The sequence below is a fragment of the Hypanus sabinus genome, chromosome 29, assembly GCF_030144855.1.
Source record: "Hypanus sabinus isolate sHypSab1 chromosome 29, sHypSab1.hap1, whole genome shotgun sequence".
NCBI classification, from domain to species: domain Eukaryota; kingdom Metazoa; phylum Chordata; class Chondrichthyes; order Myliobatiformes; family Dasyatidae; genus Hypanus; species Hypanus sabinus.
The window spans coordinates 32,753,800-32,778,271 of record NC_082734.1 but is presented as its reverse complement, the minus strand read 5'-3'; positions in this window follow the sequence as shown (position 1 = coordinate 32,778,271).

The window sequence follows — 24,472 nt, the reverse complement described above, 5'->3', positions numbered from 1 at the left end:
CTCACAGAACAGGTAAGAGGGATTGAAGGGTGTGTTGCCTTTATGGCATTTATTTAGTTTATAATCTTTTCGCTTTAGTAATTCGTTTGTTAGCATTTTTTAGTTAAAGTTAGGATTGTTTAAGTAAATTTGTTGTCTGTGATATATCGCGGCATGCGATGACGTCACATCCGGTTTCGCTGCGTCTTGTGGGAAAATACCGGTTTGGAGAAATGGGAAGGAGGGGGCTCACATGTGCAGGATCAGCGCGAGAAAAGTTGTCTTTCTACGCACTAGAAACATAGTGAAGCAATGCTGTAAGTACATGAGATAATCGATACGTTTAATTAAAATGTTAACGCTGATTCTGTTAAAAGTAATGACGGTTGATAAGGTTTATGTTTTCGTTAGTTAAAGAGTTGCGGATAGTTTGTGTTGAAGTGTATTTAAAGCAGTCAATGGCGTAGGTAGATTCTGACTGTATGCTGCACTTTAATGTAATGTAGTTGTTGTAGTTTTACTTTTCCAAGTATTTACGATGTAAATGCGATATCAAGAAGGAAACAAATGCTGTACAAATCTTGTATTGTTTTATTAACAGTTTTCAACATACGTTAATGAGGAAAAGTGAACAGTAAACGGTTAATCTTACTGCGATCCTGTTTTCATTGACTACCGTTTACCTCAGTGTTTAGTTCGGCATTCTCTTACACCCAAGCGAGAACACTACAAAGGGACTAAACCTTCTTCTCTGAGTGATGTTGTTGCAATGATACGTTCCCACAGCCTCCTCTTTGCCTGCTCTGTATTTCTCTTTGCTTTCTTGACTTCCGTGGAGCCCCACGGTAGCACAGCAGTTTGAGTGACTCCATTATGTAGCCTGGGCCATCGGGCTTTGTAGTTCAATTCCAGCACTATCAGTAAGGGGTTTGCACATTTTCACTGTGACCGCATAGTTGCGCTCCCACAGTCCAATAATGTACCGGTTAGTAGGTTAATTGATCGTTGTAACTTGTCCTAGGTTAAATATGTAGGGTTGCTGGGCAGAGTGCTCAAAGGACAGGAAGGGCCTGTGCAGCGATGTATTTATAAATAAATAAATAAAATTAATCTTTGCTGTTACTCTTGATGCTCTTCATGACTCTTTCTTGCTTCTTGTTTCTGGCTCCATCATTATGGCTTCCATTACTCCCATTCTCATGTCTATGGCTATTAGCCCTCCATGCCGCCAACTTAAATCTGGCCGTCTGCTCATTACTAGCATCAGGGAGGAGGTCCAGGAGCCTGAAGACAAACACTCAACGATTCAGGAACAGCTTCTTCCCCTCTTCCGAATGGATCATGAGCCCATGAACACTCCCCCCACTACTTTGCTCTCTTTTTGCCCTATTTATTGATTTCATATATTTCTTAATGTAACTGACAGGAGCTCAGTGAAAGTCCATGTGCAGAGGACAGCGGATGAACAGTTCACTGAGTTTTGATAGGAACTGTTCCAAACAAAGGAAAGTAATAAATGCTAGACCAACAGGGACGCTAGTTAAAAACTCTCAAATTAACTAAAAACTAATGCCATCACTGTGGCTTGAAATCGGTAATCTAGAACTAAATTAATACTGCTTCTTTAACAACGTCTATCTAAATCTTCTTTTCCGGAATGTGGACTGTCATCGCCGTGTTTCGATCAAGACTTGACAAGAGTGAACCCAGAGGAAGAGAGTTAAATACAACCACAAAGAAACCCTAATAGGTAGGAATGTGAGCCATAGGACCCACACAACCAGGTTCAGGAACCATTATTACCTCTCAACCATCAGGCTCTTGCACCAATGGGGACAACTTCACTCAACTTCATTTGCCCCGTCACTGAACTGTTCCCAGAGCCCATGGACTAACTTTCAAGAACTCTTCATCTCATGTTCTCGATCTCTATTGCTTCTTTTTCATTTGTACAGTTTGTTGTCTTTTGCACGTTGGTTGTTTGTCCATCTTGTTGGGTGCCGTCTTTCACTGATTCTATTGTCTTTCTTGGATTTACTGTGCATGTCTGCAAGAAAACAAATCTCTGGGTTGTACATGGTGACATATATGTACTTTGAAAACACTGCACAACAAAGATTTTGCTTCCTGAATACTTTTGGGAGTACGTTATGAATTTTAGGCTACCGATCATAAACAACATGAAATTTCCCTATCACACACCATTTTTAAAAATCACCTACAATCTGTTATTTCAATTCATAATTCAAGTCAATTACAATGTTGCCCACAATGTAAGCTGAAAAGTTCCCTATCTTGTCCAGGCATGTCTGGGCATGCTGAGGCAGCGCGGATGCTGCCAGGGCAGGACAGGTTTTAGAAAGCTTATAAAAGCATCATGTAGACACCATTCTATGCATTGCGTTTACGTGGATATCAGTTTGTGATCACATTAATGCACTTGCTCTATGTGTTCAGCATATTGTATGAACTCATTTAAATGAAGTAATTGTATTTTCAGGAGTTTTTGCAGGAGCAAAATGCCACACTGATGTTGCAACAGCCATGATACTTTCTGTTAGATTTGTGGCGAGTATACACTTAAATCTCAAAGACAGAGCTTGTTTCCACTTATTAAGAAAACCCATGAGCTCTACTTTGGGAATAAATTTGGTGACCAAGATGAAGCCTGGGCTCCTCACACTTGTTGCACACCGTGCACTGTCAATGTTAGAGCTTGGTCAGAGGTACTTGGAAATCAACATAGTTCACTGTCCCGATGATAATGCACAAGCAAGAGGACCATATGTGGACTGCTACCTCTGTCTGACCAGTGTATTGTGTCTTCTTTACTTTACTGTCACCAAACAATTGATACTAGAGCATACAATCATCACAGTGATATTTGATTCTGTGCTTCATGCTCCCTGGAGTACAAATCGAAGTAAATATAATAAAAATTTAAATTATAAATCATAATTAGAAAATAGAAAAGGGACACTACTTCTAAAACCTGGAAAATCACTGTCCCTATGTGGATCTTATAGATCAATTTCACTTCTGAATAATGATCTCAAAATTCTTTGTAATTTGTATTAGCTCGGAGGCTGGAGCCACTCTTGCCAAAGATGGTGTACTCTGACCAAAATGGTTTTATTAAGGGAAGACAGGGCTTCCACAACATCTGAAGAGTGCTTAATATACTCTACGAAAAGTTTGGAAGCTCTGATAGTGCTATTCTGTCACTGGATGCCGAGAAAGCTTTTTCACAGTGTAACGGCAATATTTGTTTAAAGTTTTAGAAAGATTCGGTATAAGGGGAAATTTTTACGATGGATACAGCTTCTTTATTCTAATCTACAGGCTGAAATTTTAACTAATGGGCTTTTTCGGTACCTTTCAAACTCCAAAGGGGAACAAGACAGAGCTGTCCCCTATCTCCCCTCTTGCTTATCCTGGCCATTGAGCCGCTTAACCATATAACCATATAACAATCACAGCACGGAAACAGGCCATCTCGGCCCTCCGAGTCCGTGCCGAACTCTTAATCTCACCTAGTCCCACCTACCCGCACTCCGCCCATAACCCTCCACTCCTTTCCTGACCGTATACCTATCCAATTTTACCTTAAATGACACAACTGAACTGGCCTCTACTACTTCTACAGGAAGCTCATTCCACACAGCTATCACTCTCTGAGTAAAGAAATACCCCCTCGTGTTTCCCTTAAACTTCTGCCCCCTAACTCTCAAATCATGTCCTCTCGTTTGAATCTCCCCTACTCTCAATGGAAACAGCCTATTCACGTCAACTCTATCTATCCCTCTCAAAATTTTAAATACCTCGATCAAATCCCCCCCTCAACCTTCTACGCTCCAATGAATAGAGACCTAACTTGTTCAACCTTTCTCTGTAACTTAATTGCTGAAACCCAGGTAATATCCTAGTAAATCGTCTCTGCACTCTCTCTAATTTATTGATATCTTTCCTATAATTCGGTGACCAGAACTGCACGCAATATTCCAAATTTTGCCTTACCAATGCCTTGTACAATTTTAACATTACCTCCCAACTTCTGTACTCAATGCTTTGATTTATAAAGGCCAGCGTTCGAAAAGCCTTCTTCACCACCCTATCTACATGAGACTCCACCTTCAGGGAACTATGCACTGTTATTCCTAGATCTCTCTGTTCCTCTGCATTCCTCAATGCCCTACCCTGTATGTTCTATTTGGATTATTCCTGCCAAAATGTAGAACCTCACACTTCTCAGCATTAAACTCCATCTGCCAACGTTCAGCCCATTCTTCTAACTGGCATAAATCTCCCTGTAAGCTTTGAAAACCCACCTCATTATCCACAACACCTCCTACCTTAGTATCATCGGCATACTTACTAATCCAATTTACCACCCCATCATCATCCAGATCATTTATGTATATTACAAACAACATTGGGCCCAAAACAGATCCCTGAGGCACCCCGCTAGTCACCGGCCTCCATTCCGATAAACAATTATCCACCACTACTCTCTGGCATCTCCCATCTAGCCACTGTTGAATCCATTTTATTATTCCAGCATTAATACCTAATGACTGAACCTTCTAGCCTCGTCAACATTCCTCGTAACTTCTTCAAAAAATTCAATAAGGTTTGTCAAACATGACCTTCCACGCACAAATCCATGCTGGCTACTCCTAATCAGATCCTGTCTATCCAGATAATTATTAATACTATCTCTAAGAATACTTTCCATTAAGTTACCCACCACTGATGTCAAACTGACAGGTCTATAATTGCTAGGCTTACTTCTAGAACCCTTTTTAAACAATGGAACCACATGAGCAATACGCCAATCCTCCGGCACAATCCCCGTTTCTAATGACATCTTAAAGATCTCCGTCAGAGCTCCTGCTATTTCTACACAAACTTCCCTCAAGGTCCTGGGGCAGGGGTCAGCAACCTTTACCACTGAAAGAGCCACTTGGACCCGTTTCCCACAGAAAAGAAAACACTGGGAGCCGCAAAACCCGTTTGACATTTAAAATGAAATAACACTGCATACAACGTTTTGTTTTGCCTTTATGCTATGTATAAACAAACTATAATGTGTTGCATTTATGAAATTGATGAACTCCTGCAGAGAAAACGAAATTACATTTCTGCATGCAACAAAAACATTTTGAACTCCGAAGGTTCCTTTTAAGTAAAATACTCAACGTCTATTTGAGTCCTTCTTGTATTTATGAAAAACGCCAAACTTAAATTTGCCGCCAGCAGCAAACCAAAAATAACGTCAGCCAGCTGTCAACCTGAAAAATCAAAGGACTATTTCACTGAACAATGAAAACATATGAATATACGTAAAATAATAGGCAATTAAAATATTTATCATACTTGGTCAGGTTGACTCACACCTGACAATGCAGTCGTATTCAGTAGGGATGGATCGATGCTTAGGGGAGTGACCGGGAAGGATAATGTGTTTTTTTTCCTCTCTGAACTCACAGAAGCGTTTCCCAAATGATGTTTGCATTGCGATGATTGCAGAATGTAAATACTCCGAATTTATCATGTCGTGACCTTGTTTGAACTCTCTCAAATTGGGGAAGTGAGACAATGTGCCTTTCTGTAAATCTCTGGCAAGCACTGTCAACTTGCGCTCGAATGCCAAAACATCCTCCAACATGTGCAGGGCTGTACGTCCTTACCCCTGAAGAGCTGTGTTCAGCGTGTTCAGGTGCACTGTCATGTCTACCATGAAGTGTAGCTTTTCCAGCCACTCTGGCTGTTCCAGCTCAGGGAAGGTGAGCCCTTTGCTGCCCAGGAAAGTTTTCACTTCTTCCAGACACGCGACAAAGCGTTTCAGCACCTCCCCTCTGGACAGCCAGCGATAAAAACACGTTGTAGCGGTGTGCTACACGCAGTCAGTAAACTGCAGTCAAAGATAGCTTTATTCGAACTAAACAGCCTTGCTTTTAAGCCTCCCTCAACCCGCCCCCCATGGGCGCGGATGCTGCAAAAGACACGTTCTCACAAACCCCCGTAGGCTATCTCCCTTAGCCTGAATGCTGGCTAATTGTGAGCCGGTTCGGATGTGTCAGGAAATGGGTCGCCACAACGTCTTAATTAGATTGTACAAGATCACCATAATCTTCAAATTTAGAATTACATTTCAAAAATTAACAAACTAACATAAAATACATTTTAATTAAATACTGACCAATTATTTCCCAAAGCAACAGGGAGCCGCAGCACAGACGTAAAAGAGCCACATGTGGCTCCGGAGCCGCGGGTTGCCGACCCCCGTCCTGGGGAATATCCTGTCAGGACCTGGAGATTTATCCACTTTTAAATTTCTATGGCTTGCTATGGCAATTCAAAAAGAGGCTACCATAGCAGGAATAACTATAGGAGATATAGAACATCGCGTAGCCGTGTACGTGGATGATGTAATTTTGTTTTGTTCTATCTTGAAACAAACATTACCTGCCTTAACTGACCTGATAAGTACTTTTGGTACTTTTGCAAGCTATAAAATAAACAACAATAAATCTGTAATATTATTCATGGATAAAGATGAGAGACTTAATCCCTCATTTCAAACTCCATTCATGGTGTCAGAACAGGGTTTTACTTATTTGGGTGTTAAAATCACTCCTACTATTGATGAAATTATCCCAACTAATTATAATCCTTTCACAGACTCAGTTATTCAACATAAACAGATGGTTGAAATTGCCTATATCTCATATCATAAACATTCTAAAAATGTCAATTTTACCAAAGTTTCTGTACCTTTTTCAATCTATCCCACTTCCTTCTCCATCATCTTTCTTTTATTTATTAAAGAAAGTTTTTTCTAACTTTATCTGGAATAATAGACATCCAAGACTCAGGCTTTCCCTATTAGCCGTATGATAGAGGCGACCTACAGCTACCAAATCTTATATGGTATTTTTGGGCGGCCCAAATTAGAGCAGTAATCACCCCCCTACTTGGGTCTCAGTGGAATCCCAGTCGATCAATATCCCTCTAGATCTTTATTTGTATTCAGCAGATAAGAAAAAACTGATTAAACAAACTAAAAACCTTTTTTTAAAAAATACAATGATGATTTGGCATGATGCTGTTGCATATTTGGGAGAGACGTCACTGTAATCCCAATTTACCCCCATCTTTGGTAATGATGGCTTTAGGCCCGGCAGAGCAGACCCTGGTTTTAAAACTTGGGCGACCCGAGGCATGGTAAAGGTATCTGATCTTTATAAGGGCAATACATTTATGTCATTTGAAGAACTCAAGGCCACAGATGGAATTCCAACAAAACACTTTTTTAAATACCTTCAGTTGCGAAGTTTTATTATGTCCAGGCAAGGCAGCAGTTTGAAACTCCCTCCTTTATCTACCCTGGAAGACATCACTCTGAACTTATCTGAAGCTGGGGGACATGTTTCTGTACTATACAATTTATTTGCAAGCAAATGCGAAGAGTCATCGAACAACATACTTCAAGCATGAATAATTGATTTGAGTGAGAATCTATCTCTAAAAGAATGGTCAAAAGCTAGTTCCTTAGCTCAAACCCAATCAGTGAACACTCACTCTAAATTATATATAAATGGATAACCAGACAGTACATTACTCCAGTCAGATTGCATCATTTTAACCCCAATATTCCAGACACTTGCATTAAATGTAACCATCAAAAGGGATCTCTGTTTCATTGTATGTGGGAGTGCCCCCGGATAATTTGTTTCTTGAAGAAGGTGCTGGATTTGATTAGTCAGATTATTGGGAAAAAGTTGCCCCTCAATCCTCAATTATGTATTCTGAATATTTACCCAAATGACTTTGTAACCTCCAAAAATGTAAGGTCTCTGCTTAACATTTGTTTTTTGGAAGCTGAACGCTGCATAGCCTGTTCATGGAAAAAGCCATCAACCAGTGAACTCTCACAAAGGCTGAAAGGAATGACTTCTTATCTTGCTCTGGAAAACATTACAAAAAACAAACTTGACAAATTTCGAGAAATATGGAACATTTTCTGCAAGTTCCTGGAGAATAATGTTCAAGATGATGAAAGTAATGAACTGAATTGACTGCTTTTTTTTTCACGGTGGGATGGTTGCGTCTTTTTTTTGATATATATTTTTTTCCTTTGTTTTCCATATATTTTTTCTTCAACTTCGTTATATTTTCAACTTATGAATGATATATATTGTTTTTTTTCTTTTTATTCCGTAAAAACAATAAAGAGATGTTTTAAAAAAAAAGAAAATCGAAAAGGGAAAGTAAGGTAGTGCATCAGGTCCGGATATTTGGAAGGTATGGCCCAGATCCAGGTCTGGATCCATTCCGCAGTCTTATCACAGTTGGAAAGAAGCTGTTCCCAAATCTGGCCATACATTTAGTTTCTCTAATAAAAAGAAGAAATCCATTGAATACTCCAATCTCCCTTCATACCATCAACAAAACTGGCTGTCTCCTCAGTGCTAGTGTCAGGGAGGAGGTACGTGAGACCTGTAACAAGTGATGAAAGTCTTCTAGTACCAAAGCCACCAGAGACGTGGAGTCTAGAGGAGGCTGTTACAAGAATCACCCCATGTGGTAGTTTCTTCTGGCCACCAAGATGGCCGAATATGTCATGATGCATGACCCAGAAATGGAGAAGGACACTGATATTGATGCAGATTTTGAACCCTTTATATCGAGTGAGCCACATCTGATAACTGAATCTGAGTTAAGTGACCTGGTCAGATACAAAAGCAGAATTACTGGGTTCAAGACCGCATGAATGGAATCTGATGTCGCTGGGTGCAAACATTTCCATGAGCGATTTTGGTGCCCAGATTAAGGAAGACATTTTTGTTGGTTCAAAAATCAAACAGGTCATCAATGACAGACAATTCAAAGAAATTCTAGTGGGACCGGAGAAAATCGCATGGAAGGCATTCAAGGACGCTGTTGAAAATTTTCTTGGCAACTACAGAGCACCAAACTACGTGCAGCTGGTTGACAACGTGCTCCATGCACACAAAACCATGAGGTGCAACACATCACTGAAGATTCTTTTTTTTTGTAATTTATTTTTATTGAAGTTCATCAAACAAACATTTCCATAAGATGTATTTCAAACATTGTACTGTATATATCATATAATCATATATATCACAAAATCTCCACAAAGTATTTACCTGGGGTATACACTTATAGAAAAGAGTACTGAAGATTCTTTTTCTGCGTTCCCATTTAGCTTAGCTGAACTATTGCAAAGCATCAGCACTGCTATGAAAGTAAATGCATTATATACAATAACAGTTAATCTCTTGTTTCTCCAAATTCCTAGTTGATACAAGTACTCTGAAATTATATTTGTGGTTCAGTTTCAAGCAGTCTATAATAACCACCAAATATTTCTGAAGGAGCAATACTTTCAAAAAGTTTTTTGCTGTCCATTGTAATAAAATTACTTTGAACTTCAAACTTTGAAATTTCTCCTATGCATGACGGCCGCCTCCTTTCTGCTGCCGGACTCTGAGAACTGCTGGTCTCTGCGGTTGTGACAGTAACTTAAAGTAATTCATTTTCTACGTATTGCACTGCACTGCTGCTTGCAAAAGAATGAATACCACGCCCTAAATACCAGGGGCGATTGATATGCTCACGGCCGAAGGTAGGAGTCAATTTTAGAAAACCTGGCACATTTATTTTTCAACATAGTCCCCTCCTACATTTACACACTTAGTCCAGCGGTCGTGGAACATATGGATCTTGGACCTCCAGAAAGTGTCCACAGATGGGTGATTGATAAGTTCATGGCCTAAGGTAGAAGGAGATGAGTTATACAGCTCTTATTACATCCACATACAGTTCTACTCTGAATGATTATGCAGAAAGTTTAAAGTTGATAACTCATCTTCTTCGACCTTAGGACACGAACTTATTAATCACCCCTGATAAGTTATTAACTTATTAACTTATTAACTTTCTGCCTAATCACTCAGAGTTGACCTGCATGTGCATGTAACGAGAGCTGTATAACTCATCTCCTTCTACCTTAGGCCACAAACTTATCAGTCACCCTTCGTATGCCATTGACAATAATCCTGATTCTGAACCTTCCTTGTTGTGCATCTTGTATCATCTATAGGACAAACTAAAACTAAAGATGCAATAACTGACTGAGACTCCTTCCAAACCCTCTGCCTCTACCAGCTGGAAGACAAGGATGGCAAAGATCTGTGGAATGACCCCCGCCAACCTCCACCTCCCGTAAGCTTCGCTCCAAGTCGTAGACCACCCTAGCTGGAAGGAGAGTCCATTCAAGATTCAAGATTGTTTAAAGCCATTTCCTGTACACGGGAAAATGAAATAATTGTTACTCCAGGTCTGATGCAGCACAAAATAAACACAATAAGATAAAAGATCACAATGACCATAATAATAATAAAAGCAATAAATATAAATACATAAGTTAACTTATATACATAGATTGATTGCATGCCCGTAAAGTGACACCAGGCTGTATATATGGTGACCGTCAGGAAATAATAAAATAGTGGGGGAGCTCACGGGTGGAGGTGTTGATCAGCCTCACTGCCTGGGGAGAGTAACTGTTTGTGAGTCTGATGGTTCTGTTGTTTATTGCACGCAGCCTCCTCCCTGATGGGAGTGGGGCAAACAGTCCATGAGCAGGGTGGGTGGGATCTTTCATGATGTTACTGGCCCTTTGCCAGCACTTGTCTGTATGTATGTCCTTGAGTGCAGGTAGGCTGCTGTTGGGTAGTTCTGAAGCCTCATTGTAAACCCTTCCTATCTTCCATACCAATGATCGATGTTCGATCACCGCCGTTGGGTCAAAATCCTGGAACTCTGTCCCCAGCATCTCAAGGACTACAGCAGTTCAGGAAGGCAGCTCAGCACCAGCTTCTCAAGGGCATCTGAGACGGGCAATGAAATGTCTGCGAATCCCACCCTTTAATGAATAATATATAAAGAGAAGAGTTATCTATAAACACAAAAGATTATCTAGGAGTTATCAACATTCTTCTCCTGCTTCTCCACTAGGTTCTCCACATCTCCAGATTAGCCCTGAAATCCATGGCATTACAGTGATCATCAGAAACATCAGAGGGACTCATTTGGAAAGTAATGCATTGTTCTCGAGTACATATCTGCTCTAAGATATGTTGAGACACAAAACACTGCAGATGCCGGAATCCAGAGCTAAGAAACAAATTGATTTAGGATTGCCTATTTCGATAAGCCTCATCTAAGACAGGGTAATATATTTTACTTCTGATCACCTTTCACCTTTATTGATTAGTCGGACCCTAGACTTACGAATATGGATATTTACATCCAACCTTACAGGCTTCTGAGATCTCTGCACAACTCCTCTTGAAGAACCACCGCTTCCTCTGTCTCAGCACTATTGAACATACTTTCAGCTGCTAAACCCTAACCCGGAGAGCTCTCTTCATAAACTTACCTTCTTTTCTACAACCCCATCTCCTTAAAATCGACTTCCTTTGTCTTATTTGGGTCCCGTTATGCACTTTGGTTGTTTGTCAGTCTTTGTTAGTGTGCAGTTTTTCATTGAATCTATTGTATTTCTTTGTCTACTGTGAATGCCCGCAAAAAATGAATCTGAGGGTTGTATATGGTGAGATGTATGTACTTTGATAATAAATTTGAACTTTGAACCCGTGCTAAGATCTATGGCTCTGTTCCACAGTGTCATATATGGGAATTAAGTGAATAATTCTGAGAAATACTTGGAATAGCTTATTAATAAATAGTTATGATCATAATTTGGTAACTAAAGAGATTAACTTCATTTGTCACAAGTACGTGAAAGCATCAAAACATACAATGAAATACGTTGTTTGTGTCAAATCAAATCTAGGAAGATTGTGCTGGGGGCAGCCCATAAGTGTCACCATGCTTCCAGCACCAATATAACATCACCACAATTCACTAACACTTACCTGTACTTTGGAATGTATGAGGAGACCACGGCATACGGAAGAAACCTAACTAAAACACAACTTACATTTGAAAGAGCAATTGAAATTGCTGTTTCAATGGAAACTGCAGACGGAGACGATACTGAGTTTTGGTCAGGAATGAAAGTGAGCGTGAACAAGACTGCAATGTCTAAACAGACACCTGTTTGGCCAAACAAACTGTGTTGTCGGTGTGGCAGGGGATCACATACACCAGACCAATGCAGATTTAAAGGTGAGATTTACAGAAAATGCAGCAAAGTAGGACACACACAAACAGCATGTCAAACAGACAAAAATAAATAGCCTGCCCAGGGAAGAGAAAAAGCTAAAAAGGTCAAGTTGAAATTTCAGAAAGAGCACTAATCTGCATGCTGTTGATGAAACATCTGATAATGATGAGAGTGACTCTGGACTGTGTAGTCTTAAGATCTATGATGTGAAAACTAACATTAGACAAGCAACATGGCTTAAGCAAAAATGGAACAACAAATTAATTAAAATCAAATTGGACTCTGACTCAGCTGTTTCAGTCATTTCAGAAAATGAACCTGAATGGCATTTCAAAGATACCAAAACTGCAGCTAACTAAGAACCTATACTGGAGAAGAGATAACTCCTGTGGGAATGACGTTCGTAATTGACAACCAGCAAGCCACATTGAGCTTGTATGTGGTAAAAACAGGAGGGCCAGCATGGTGGGGGCATGATTTGCTGAGGCAACTACAACTTAATTGCAAATCCATCCACTATTTGCATGCCCCATCTTCTGCAATAAATTAAGAAGATACCGGATGATGCCACAGCTGTCTCCGTGCTAAACACTATGAGCCATTGCCTAAAAGAGGACAAACATTTGTTAATGCCAACCTCTGTGCCTTTGGTTCAAAAGCATATTGGACCAAGGAAGGACCATACTGTGAAGAGGAAGCATGAAAGTGGTGAAAGCACTGGTCTGACTACAACATCACTTGTAGGCAATATATCTGAGAAAGCTTCTGCCATGTTATTCAGAGAGTTACTTGTGAAATGTGGCTTGGTTTCAAGCTGGAAGAGAGTTCAACAAGCTTCAGGAAAGTTGCAAGCATTTGGCTTTTATGAGTATGAAAAAAACCGAATCTACTCTGTGTGCATTAAGGTTATTGCATGAACTTCAAGTGGGAGACAAAAAGCTGCTTGTACAAGTAGATACAAAGACCAAAGCCAAGCTAGGTGTATTGGATGCCAATAGGGAAGGAGTCAATGGAGATACAAAGACAGAGGATTTATCAGATTATGTTATGGATGCAGAAACCAAAAAAGGAGAGAACATATCATAAAGGAGCATTAGAAGGATTAATAACAGAATACTCTAGTGCAATAAATAGATCAAGGTGCACAAATGAGAAAAAGGAAAAGGAGGGAAAAGATGGAGAGAAAGAATGTGAATGAGAAAGAGAATGGTGTGAACAAGAGAAGGAACATGAGGAAGAAAAAGAAAGGGATTGAAGTAGATCCAGAGAGAGAGAAAAGAAGAAGAATGTTGTTCAGAATTGTCAGAACCACTTCCAGAGTCAACACCTACAGCCAGCATGGAGGAGGTCCCAGAACCTGAGATGGTTTCAGAGCCTTAAGTCTCCCCTGCCAAGCAGAGTGATCCCCCGTCAGGAAAGGCATTACACACAAGAGTAAAAATCCTTCACAGTGATTCAATCTTTAAACCTGAATAGGGAAATTAAAAATTTACTGCGCTGTGGATATCTGTATATAGCAGTTGTACTATTTACTATACTGTGACGTTGAGATGCATTCTCTACTGAGTTAGAATTTATAGCTAAACAGGGAGGAGAGTTGTGTATTTAATATTTCAGTAATATTTGAGTAATCGTGTATATACATTGTTTGATTAAGCATTCTTGATCATTTAAATAATTAATTAGTTTATATGTAAAAATATGTAAATTGCCTATGTCATTACGTTACCATGGGTTACGGGTGCCTCACTTAAATTAAGGACTAAGTTACACTTGATTTTCAGTATTCCTTGAATTAGTTTAATGTTTTGAAGTTACAAAACATAACACTAGCAACCAACACACACAAGATGCTGGTGGAACACAGCAGGCCAGGCAGCATCTATAGGAAGAAGCACAGTCGACGTTTCAGGCCGAGACACTTCGTCAGGACACTAGCAAACAGCCATTTTAAATAGAGATACAGCGCAGTGACAGACCCAGGGAGCTCACAATGCCCAATTACACCGATTGACTAATAAATCTACTCACTCATACATCTTTGGAATGTGGGAGGAAACCAGATCACCCAGAGGAAACCCACACCGTCACAGGGAGACCATACAGTCCTCTACAGAAGTCTTAGGCACAAATATATTTTGCTAAGGTGGCTAAGGTTTTTGCAGGGTACTGTAATAATTTTATTTATTACACTGTGAAAATAAAACAAATTTCATGACATATCTGAGTGATGATAAACCTGATTCTGATCTGGGTCTCTGTTGTGGACTGATGGTGGGAAGGGGGCAGGGAGAGAGGAATCATGGTTGGGAAAAAGGGAAGAGAGAGGGGAGGGAGTGGGAGGCAACAGAGACCCCAGAGACCAGGCTCACCAGGAAATTGCTGAGCCTCTGGCGATGATCTTTGCATCATCAATGGGGACGGGAGAGGTTCTGGAGGATTGGAGGGTTGCGGATGTTGATCCATTATTCATGAAAGGGAATAGAGATAGCCCAGAAAATTATTGACCAGTGAGTCTTACTTCAGTCGTTGGAAAGTTGATGGAGAAGATCCTGAGAGGCAGGATTTATGAACATGTGGAGAGGGATAATATGATTAGGAAAAGTCAGCATGGCTTTGTCTAAGGCAGGTTGAATTTTTTGAGTATGTGACTGTGAAGGGGATTTCTTCTTTTTCTTTGTTACTGTGTATGTAATCAAAATGGTTTCTTTGTTTTGTTAAAAGCAGGAATGCTTCTTTGTTGCGAGAGAGTGCTGGAAGCTTGTTTGAGTTAAAATTTACTGATAACGAGAATTGTATTCCTTTGTAAACCAATTGGGATTAATGTTGTTCTTTCTTCTGAGTCTGTAAGCTATTGTTGGCGGGCTTTTGGGGAGATCGGCGCGAGGGGTTGAGAGAGAGAGGACGCGATGCTGTAAACTGGGCGAGAGAGAGGACGCGATGCTGTAAACTGACCCAAGCAGGGGTCCAAGGCCGGGAGGTACCCTGAGGAGAGGAGACGATGATAAATGTGCTGGGTTGACCACTTCTGGTGGTCCTGAGCTGCGAGTCGAGGAGTTCGGAGGGGATCGAATGGTGGCCAGAAGACTTCAGTAATTGAGCTCCAACAGTTGTGCACGAAGAGGTTTGGACTTTGATAAGTTTGGCGCCTTTTCTTTATTTTTTTTCTTTCAGATATACTGTATCATTATTAATCACTTAGTTATAGTAACTTTTATAAATTGTACTCATTTAATTGCATATGGTGTACAGTCTGTTTTTGGGCAAGGCGGGGACATCACACAGCATCCACACCAGCTTGGCGGGGCCGAAGGTTGCTCCCCCTAGACGAGAACGAGTGTGAGCGAGCCTGAGGCGACCCAGGGGGTTACATGACTAAACACATAGTTGAGGGAAGAGCAGTAGATGTAGTGTATATGGATTTCAGCAAAGCATTTGATAAGGTACCCCATGCAAGGCTTATTGAGAAAGTAAGGAGGCATGGGATCCAAGGGGACATCGCTTTGTGGATCCAGAACTGGCTTTACTATGGAAGGCAAAGAGTGGTTGTAGATGGGTCATATTCTGCACGGAGGTCAGTCACCAGTGGAGTGCCTCAGGGATCTGTTCTGGGACCTCTACTCTTAGTGATTTTTATAAATGACCTGGATGAAGAAATGGAGGGAGGAGTTAGTAAATTTGCTGATTACACAAAGGTTGGAGGTTGTCGTTTTCTCATTCGGGTGTAACGGAACGCCGGGCTAAACACCGAGTTAAACCTTTGTCAATAACGACAGGATCACAGTAAGATTAACCATTTACTGTTCACTCTTCCACATTGACGTATGGTGAAAACTGTTGATAAAACAATACAAGATTTGTACAGCATTTGTTTCCTTCTTGATATTACAATTACATCGTAAATACTTGCAAAAGTAAAACTACAACAACTACATTACATTAAAGTGCAGCATACAGTCAGAGTCTACCTACGCCATTGACTGCTTTAAATACACTTCAACGCAAACGATCTGCAACTCTTTAACTAACGAAAACATAAACATCATCGACCATCGTTACTTCTAACAGGATCGGCGTTAACACTTTAATTCAACATATCGATTATCTCATAACTCACAGCATTGCTTTCTCAATGTTCCTGGTGCGTAGAGAGAAAACGTTGCTGCTGCTTGCTCGCACATGTCTCGACCCCCCCACCTTCCCGTTTCTCCAAACCGGTATTTTCCCACAGGATGCGGCGAAACCGGATGTGACGTCATCGCATGCAGTGATATCTCACAGACAACTTTAAACAATCCTAACTTTAACTAGAATGCTAACAAACGAATTACTAAGTGAAAATATTATAAACTAAGTAACTGCCATAAAGGCAACACACTCCCCAATGGACCTTCGTAAGGTCACAATGAACATAATACAAACTTTAGTCTCTAATCAGTCCTTAGGTAGAAGTAGAATGACTTCTGTAACAGGCCTTTGGTATATTTTCACATCACCTTGGTCGGTAGTTTTCAGCTCAACCTTCCTGACATGTCCGTCCCTGCTAGGGAATGTAGTGAGACCAGGACCAATTTGCCAGAGCCTGGACCTGCCTCCACTGCTTTAAGTACAAATCCTTATCAGAGAAGTCCCCAGGTGGAGGGGGAGCTCCTGCTTTCTGTGTAAGGAGCATTGATGGTGAGAGTTTGAAGGGGTTTTCCGGGTCAGAAGACACGGGTAGGAGTGGTCGTGCATTTATAATGGCTGTGACCACTGCTCAGTTTATTATCATGCTCAGTTTGAGTGAAGACTGACTGACCCAGCGTCCCGTCAGTTACTGTACATTTGTTAAAGCCTTGTCATGCTTCCTTACTACACGTGATGCTTGTGCGGGGTTGAAAAATTGAATGGCGGCCACTCTCTAGCACATTGGTCTTGAGTGTGCTAACCGTCGGTTTATATACATTGCCAGGGCACACCTCTCCTATCACCACCCAGCCTAGATCCAGACATTGCGCAAAGGGGGCGTCGTGTGGTCCATTGAGCTGCTGCACCCGAAGAACATCTCTTCCTAATAGCAGGAGTATTTCTGCTGTTGGATCCAGTTCTGGGATGTGTTTGGCGATGTGGCGGAGATGTGGCTGGTGTAGCACCACACTTGGCGTCGGGATCTCAGTGCGGTTATTCAAAATTTCATTGCACTCTAAGAGTGGAGGGAGACAGATGACGACTTTACCATCCAGGGACTCGAGCTGGAAGCCTTCTGTCTTCCTTCCTTGAGTTTCCGCGTTGCCTGAGCAAGTTCTAAGGTAGTATGGGAACTGCTCGCTCTCAGTGTTGAACAATTTAAAGAACTCTGGACTGACTAGTGAGCGATTGCTCTGATCGTCCAGAATTACATAGGCTTTGATGGCCTTGTCTTTGGCTCCCTTAGGGTACACCTTAGTGAGGCAGATCTTTGAACAAGAATGGCTTGACTGAGCTTGACCGCAAACTTCTGTACAACTCGCGCTGACAACTGTTGTCCTGGAGTGAGCCTCTACCTCCCTGCCGTCCTGTTGTGGGGGTGAAGGAGCGTTGTCGGTTTGCGGTGACAGGCTGGGATGCATGGCCCCATCGTGATTAGTGCTATCACATTCCAGACACTTCACGGTGATCGTACACTCTCTAGCAAAGTGAGAGGTAGAGGAACAGCATTTAAAACATATTCTTTTCTCCTTGAGAAGGGCCATTCAAGGGGTTTTTCCCTAAACCTCTGCATTTTCTGAGGGGGTGGGGTTTGTTATGCAATGGGCAATTCTTGCTAGGGTCATGGTTAGTTGTAAAGGCTTCAGTCTTAAGCACTGAGACGGGTTTATCAGTGTTGAAATTATTTGAAGAGGAATTATCTGGCTTGGTGTAAACTGTACTGCTTCCTTGACCCGTGAGGCTAGGGTCGTTTCGCTTCTTCGCCTCCTTGCACACAAACCTAGTGAAATACTCAAAGGGAGGAAATCGACCATTGTGGTCTTCTTTGTACTCTGAGGCAACAGACACCCACCTGTCCTGCAGCCCAAATGGAAGTTTGTCCACGATTTGTCTAATCCCGGATGGAGTTTCTAGGTATACTAGACCAGTTGATTAGCCATCTTCTTTGGCGCCTTGAATCTCCATGAGTAAATCTCCGAGCTCCCTTAACTTAATGTGGTCCTTGGCTGATACCTTATGAAAATTTTCCAGACGTCGGTATAGCGCCGCTTCAATAATTTCGGGGGCCGCATAGCCCTCCCGAAGTCTCTCCCATGCTTTGCTTAAGGCTAGCTCGGGGTTGTTGATGTACACTGAACGTATGCGTCTCACCTGTTCGCATGATTCTTTTCCCAGCCATTTCGCCATAAGATCCAACTCTTGGGTTGCTCTGAGCTGGATTCTGTCGATAGCGTTGGTGAACGTTTGCAGGTTTGTCATCGAACTGGCACAGTCCTGAAGTGGCAAGATCTCGTTGTGTTAAATACTGTGCCGGGGGTTCAATTGCAAGTGGCCTGCGGCCTGGGGAAGTATGTCGGTGGGTATATGACTGAGGGTGTACATCTGTTATGGATCTTACTGTTCTGAATTCAGCCTTTGCCTCTCTTCTCGCCAAATCTCGTAAGTTTGGTGTCGAGAAGTACTTGTCATCAGTTCTTTCATTCTTGACTTCATCGTGGAGTTGCGTGGGTAAATTGTCTTCCTCAGATGGATGTGGTGCAATTGGGTCTCTCTGAGACTCCTCATGACGTGGAGCGTTATCAGATAAGTATGGAGTGGAAGAATGAATCCTCCAGACTGTTTGAGATTGGACATAGTCGCTTGTGCGTTCCAATCTGGTCCTTTCTGAAGTAGATTTTACGTCAACCAGATCTTGCATTTCTTCAGCATCTTCTATGAACCCTGCTTCTGCCCTGGCTGCTTCTGCTTCGCGTTCCAGTGTCAGCATTTCTAACTCAGACACTATCCTTGCCCTTTCCATCTGGTTTTCGGCTTCTCTGGCAGCCTTTTCCATTTCTCTGGCGGCCGCTTCCTTCTGGTTTTTGGCTTCTCTGGCAGCCGCTTCCATTTTCAAATCTGCTTCTTGTCTGGCATAGCGCAGTCACACCCTGGCGGCTTCTTCCTTAGCTCTTGCATGGGTGGACTTACTTGATGATGTCCTACTGCCCCCCCTCACTGGGTGGCAACAACTTGACGCTGGATCGAGATGTCATTGCAGCACTTGAAACACCTGATAATGCCGCTTTTTCACTTTAGTGTTCTCGCTCAGGTGTAACAGAACACCGGGCTAAACACCGAGTTAAACCTTTGTCAATAACGACAGGATCACAGCAAGATTAACTGTTTACTGTTCACTCTTCCACATTGACGTATGGTGAAAACTGTTGATAAAACAATACAAGATTTGTACAGCATTTGTTTCCTTCTTGATATTACAATTACATTGTAAATACTTGCAAAAGTAAAACTACAACAACTACATTACATTAAAGTGCAGCATACAGTCAGAATCTACCTACGCCATTGACTGATTTAAATACACTTCAACGCAAACGATCTGCAAATCTTTAACTAACGAAAACATAAACATTATCGACCGTTGTTACTTTTAACAGGATCGGCGTTAACACTTTAATTCAACATATCGATTATCTCATAATTCACAGTGTTGCTTTCACAATGTTCCTGGTGCGTAGAGAGAAAATGTTGCTGCTGCTTGCTCGCACATGTCTTGACCCCCCCCCCCCACCTTCCTGTTTCTCCAAACCGGTATTTTCCCACAGGACGCGGTGAAACCGGATATGACGTCATCGCATGCCGCGATATCTCACAGACAACTTTAAACAATCCTAACTTTAACTAGAATGCTATCAAACGAATTACCAAGCGAAAATATTATAACCTAAATAACTGCCATAAAGGCAACACAGAGGTGTTAAGGATAGTGTGGAGGGCTGTCAGAGATTACAGCGTGACATTGATAGGATGCAAAACTGGGCTGAGAAGTGGCAAATGGAGTTCAACCCAAATAAGTGTGAAGTGGCTCATTTTCATAGGTCAAATATGATGACAGAATATAGTATTAATGATAAAATTCTTGGCAGTGTGGAGGATTAGAGGGTTCTTGGGGTCCGAGTCCATAGGACACTCAAGACTGCTGCACAAGTTGACTCTGTGGTTAAGAAAGCATACGGTGTATTGGCCTTCGTCAATCATGGCATTGAGTTTAGGTAATGTTGCAGCTATTTAGGACCCTGGTCAGACCCCATTTGGAGTACTGTGCTCAGTTCTGGTCGCCTCACTATAGGAAGGACGTGGAAACAATAGAAAGGGTGCAGAAGAGATTTACAAGGATGTTGCCTGGATTTAGGGAGCATGCCCTTTGAGAATAGGTTGAGTGAACATTCCATATACTGATCACCATCTAAACTATCCATATCCAAGGCACAGAAAGGAATAACAACAGAAGTATATATCACCATATACAACCCTGAGATTCATTTTCTTGCAGGCATTCTCACATGAAATGCAATAGAACCAATGAAAGAACGCACCCAACAGGACGGATGACCAACCGTCGAGCAAAGGCAACAACCTGAGCAAATACAAAAATAAATAACAATCTGACTGAGCAGTGTGCAAGACAAGCTTCCCACTGAACCCACTGTGACCATTACCAACCATCACATTGATGGTGAGAGTTTGAAGGGGTTTTCCGGGTCAGAAGACACGGGTAGGAGTGGTCGTGCATTTATAATGGCTGTGACCACTGCTCAGTTTATTATCATGCTCAGTTTGAGTGAAGACTGACTGACCCAGCGTCCCGTCAGTTACTGTACATTTGTTAAAGCCTTGTCATGCTTCCTTACTACACGTGATGCTTGTGCGGGGTTGAAAAATTGAATGGCGGCCACTCTCTAGCACATTGGTCTTGAGTGTGCTAACCGTCGGTTTATATACATTGCCAGGGCACACCTCTCCTATCACCACCCAGCCTAGATCCAGACATTGCGCAAAGGGGGCGTCGTGTGGTCCATTGAGCTGCTGCACCCGAAGAACATCTCTTCCTAATAGCAGGAGTATTTCTGCTGTTGGATCCAGTTCTGGGATGTGTTTGGCGATGTGGCGGAGATGTGGCTGGTGTAGCACCACACTTGGCGTCGGGATCTCAGTGCGGTTATTCAAAATTTCATTGCACTCTAAGAGTGGAGGGAGACAGATGACGACTTTACCATCCAGGGACTCGAGCTGGAAGCCTTCTGCCTTCCTTCCTTGAGTTTCCGCGTTGCCTGAGCAAGTTCTAAGGTAGTATGGGAACTGCTCGCTCTCAGTGTTGAACAATTTAAAGAACTCTGGACTGACTAGTGAGCGATTGCTCTGATCGTCCAGAATTACATAGGCTTTGATGGCCTTGTCTTTGGCTCCCTTAGGGTACACCTTAGTGAGGCAGATCTTTGAACAAGAATGACTTGACTGAGCTTGACCGCAAACTTCTGTACAACTCGCGCTGACAACTGTTGTCCTGGAGTGAGCCTCTACCTCCCTGCCGTCCTGTTGTGGGGGTGAAGGAGCGTTGTCGGTTTGCGGTGACAGGCTGGGATGCATGGCCCCATCGTGATTAGTGCTATCACATTCCAGACACTTCACGGTGATCGTACACTCTCTAGCAAAGTGAGAGGTAGAGGAACAGCATTTAAAACATATTCTTTTCTCCTTGAGAAGGGCCATTCAAGGGGTTTTTCCCTAAACCTCTGCATTTTCTGAGGGGGTGGGGTTTGTTATGCAATGGGCAATTCTTGCTAGGGTCATGGTTAGTTGTAAAGGCTTCAGTCTTAAGCACTGAGACGGGTTTATCAGTGTTGAAATTATTTGAAGAGGAATTATCTGGCTTGGTGTAAACTGTACTGCTTCCTTGACCCGTGAGGCTAGGGTCGTTTCGCTTCTTCGCCTCCTTGCACACAAACCTAGTGAAATACTCAAAGGGAGGAAATCGACCATTGTGGTCTTCTTTGTACTCTGAGGCAACAGACACCCACCTGTCCTGCAGCCCAAATGGAAGTTTGTCCACGATTTGTCTAATCCCGGATGGAGTTTCTAGGTATACTAGACCAGTTGATTAGCCATCTTCTTTGGCGCCTTGAATCTCCATGAGTAAATCTCCGAGCTCCCTTAACTTAATGTGGTCCTTGGCTGATACCTTATGAAAATTTTCCAGACGTCGGTATAGCGCCGCTTCAATAATTTCGGGGGCCGCATAGCCCTCCCGAAGTCTCTCCCATGCTTTGCTTAAGGCTAGCTCGGGGTTGTTGATGTACACTGAACGTATGCGTCTCACCTGTTCGCATGATTCTTTCCCCAGCCATTTCGCCATAAGATCCAACTCTTGGGTTGCTCTGAGCTGGATTCTGTCGATAGCGTTGGTGAATGTTTGCAGGTTTGTCATCGAACTGGCACAGTCCTGAAGTGGCAAGATCTCGTTGTGCTAAATACTGTGCCAGGGGTTCAATTGCAAGTGGCCTGCGGCCTGGGGAAGTATGTCGGTGGGTATATGACTGAGGGTGTACATCTGTTATGGATCTTACTGTTCTGAATTCAGCCTTTGCCTCTCTTCTCGCCAAATCTCGTAAGTTTGGTGTCGAGAAGTACTTGTCATCAGTTCTTTCATTCTTGACTTCATCGTGGAGTTGCGTGGGTAAATTGTCTTCCTCAGATGGATGTGGTGCAATTGGGTCTCTCTGAGACTCCTCATGACGTGGAGCGTTATCAGATAAGTATGGAGTGGAAGAATGAATCCTCCAGACTGTTTGAGATTGGACATAGTCGCTTGTGCGTTCCAATCTGGTCCTTTCTGAAGTAGATTTTACGTCAACCAGATCTTGCATTTCTTCAGCATCTTCTATGAACCCTGCTTCTGCCCTGGCTGCTTCTGCTTCGCGTTCCAGTGTCAGCATTTCTAACTCAGACACTATCCTTGCCCTTTCCATCTGGTTTTCGGCTTCTCTGGCAGCCTTTTCCATTTCCTGGCGGCCGCTTCCTTCTGGTTTTTGGCTTCTCTGGCAGCCGCTTCCATTTTCAAATCTGCTTCTTGTCTGGCATAGCGCAGTCACACCCTGGCGGCTTCTTCCTTAGCTCTTGCATGGGTGGACTTACTTGATGATGTCCTACTGCCCCCCCTCACTGGGTGGCAACAACTTGACGCTGGATCGAGATGTCATTGCAGCACTTGAAACACCTGATAATGCCGCTTTTTCACTTTAGTGTTCTCGCTCAGGTGTAACAGAACACCGGGCTAAACACCGAGTTAAACCTTTGTCAATAACGACAGGATCACAGCAAGATTAACTGTTTACTGTTCACTCTTCCACATTGACGTATGGTGAAAACTGTTGATAAAACAATACAAGATTTGTACAGCATTTGTTTCCTTCTTGATATTACAATTACATTGTAAATACTTGCAAAAGTAAAACTACAACAACTACATTACATTAAAGTGCAGCATACAGTCAGAATCTACCTACGCCATTGACTGATTTAAATACACTTCAACGCAAACGATCTGCAAATCTTTAACTAACGAAAACATAAACATTATCGACCGTTGTTACTTTTAACAGGATCAGCGTTAACACTTTAATTCAACATATCGATTATCTCATAATTCACAGTGTTGCTTTCACAATGTTCCTGGTGCGTAGAGAGAAAATGTTGCTGCTGCTTGCTCGCACATGTCTTGACCCCCCCCCCCACCTTCCTGTTTCTCCAAACCGGTATTTTCCCACAGGACGCGGTGAAACCGGATATGACGTCATCGCATGCCGCGATATCTCACAGACAACTTTAAACAATCCTAACTTTAACTAGAATGCTATCAAACGAATTACCAAGCGAAAATATTATAACCTAAATAACTGCCATAAAGGCAACACAGAGGTGTTAAGGATAGTGTGGAGGGCTGTCAGAGATTACAGCGTGACATTGATAGGATGCAAAACTGGGCTGAGAAGTGGCAAATGGAGTTCAACCCAAATAAGTGTGAAGTGGCTCATTTTCATAGGTCAAATATGATGACAGAATATAGTATTAATGATAAAATTCTTGGCAGTGTGGAGGATTAGAGGGTTCTTGGGGTCCGAGTCCATAGGACACTCAAGACTGCTGCACAAGTTGACTCTGTGGTTAAGAAAGCATACGGTGTATTGGCCTTCGTCAATCATGGCATTGAGTTTAGGTAATGTTGCAGCTATTTAGGACCCTGGTCAGACCCCATTTGGAGTACTGTGC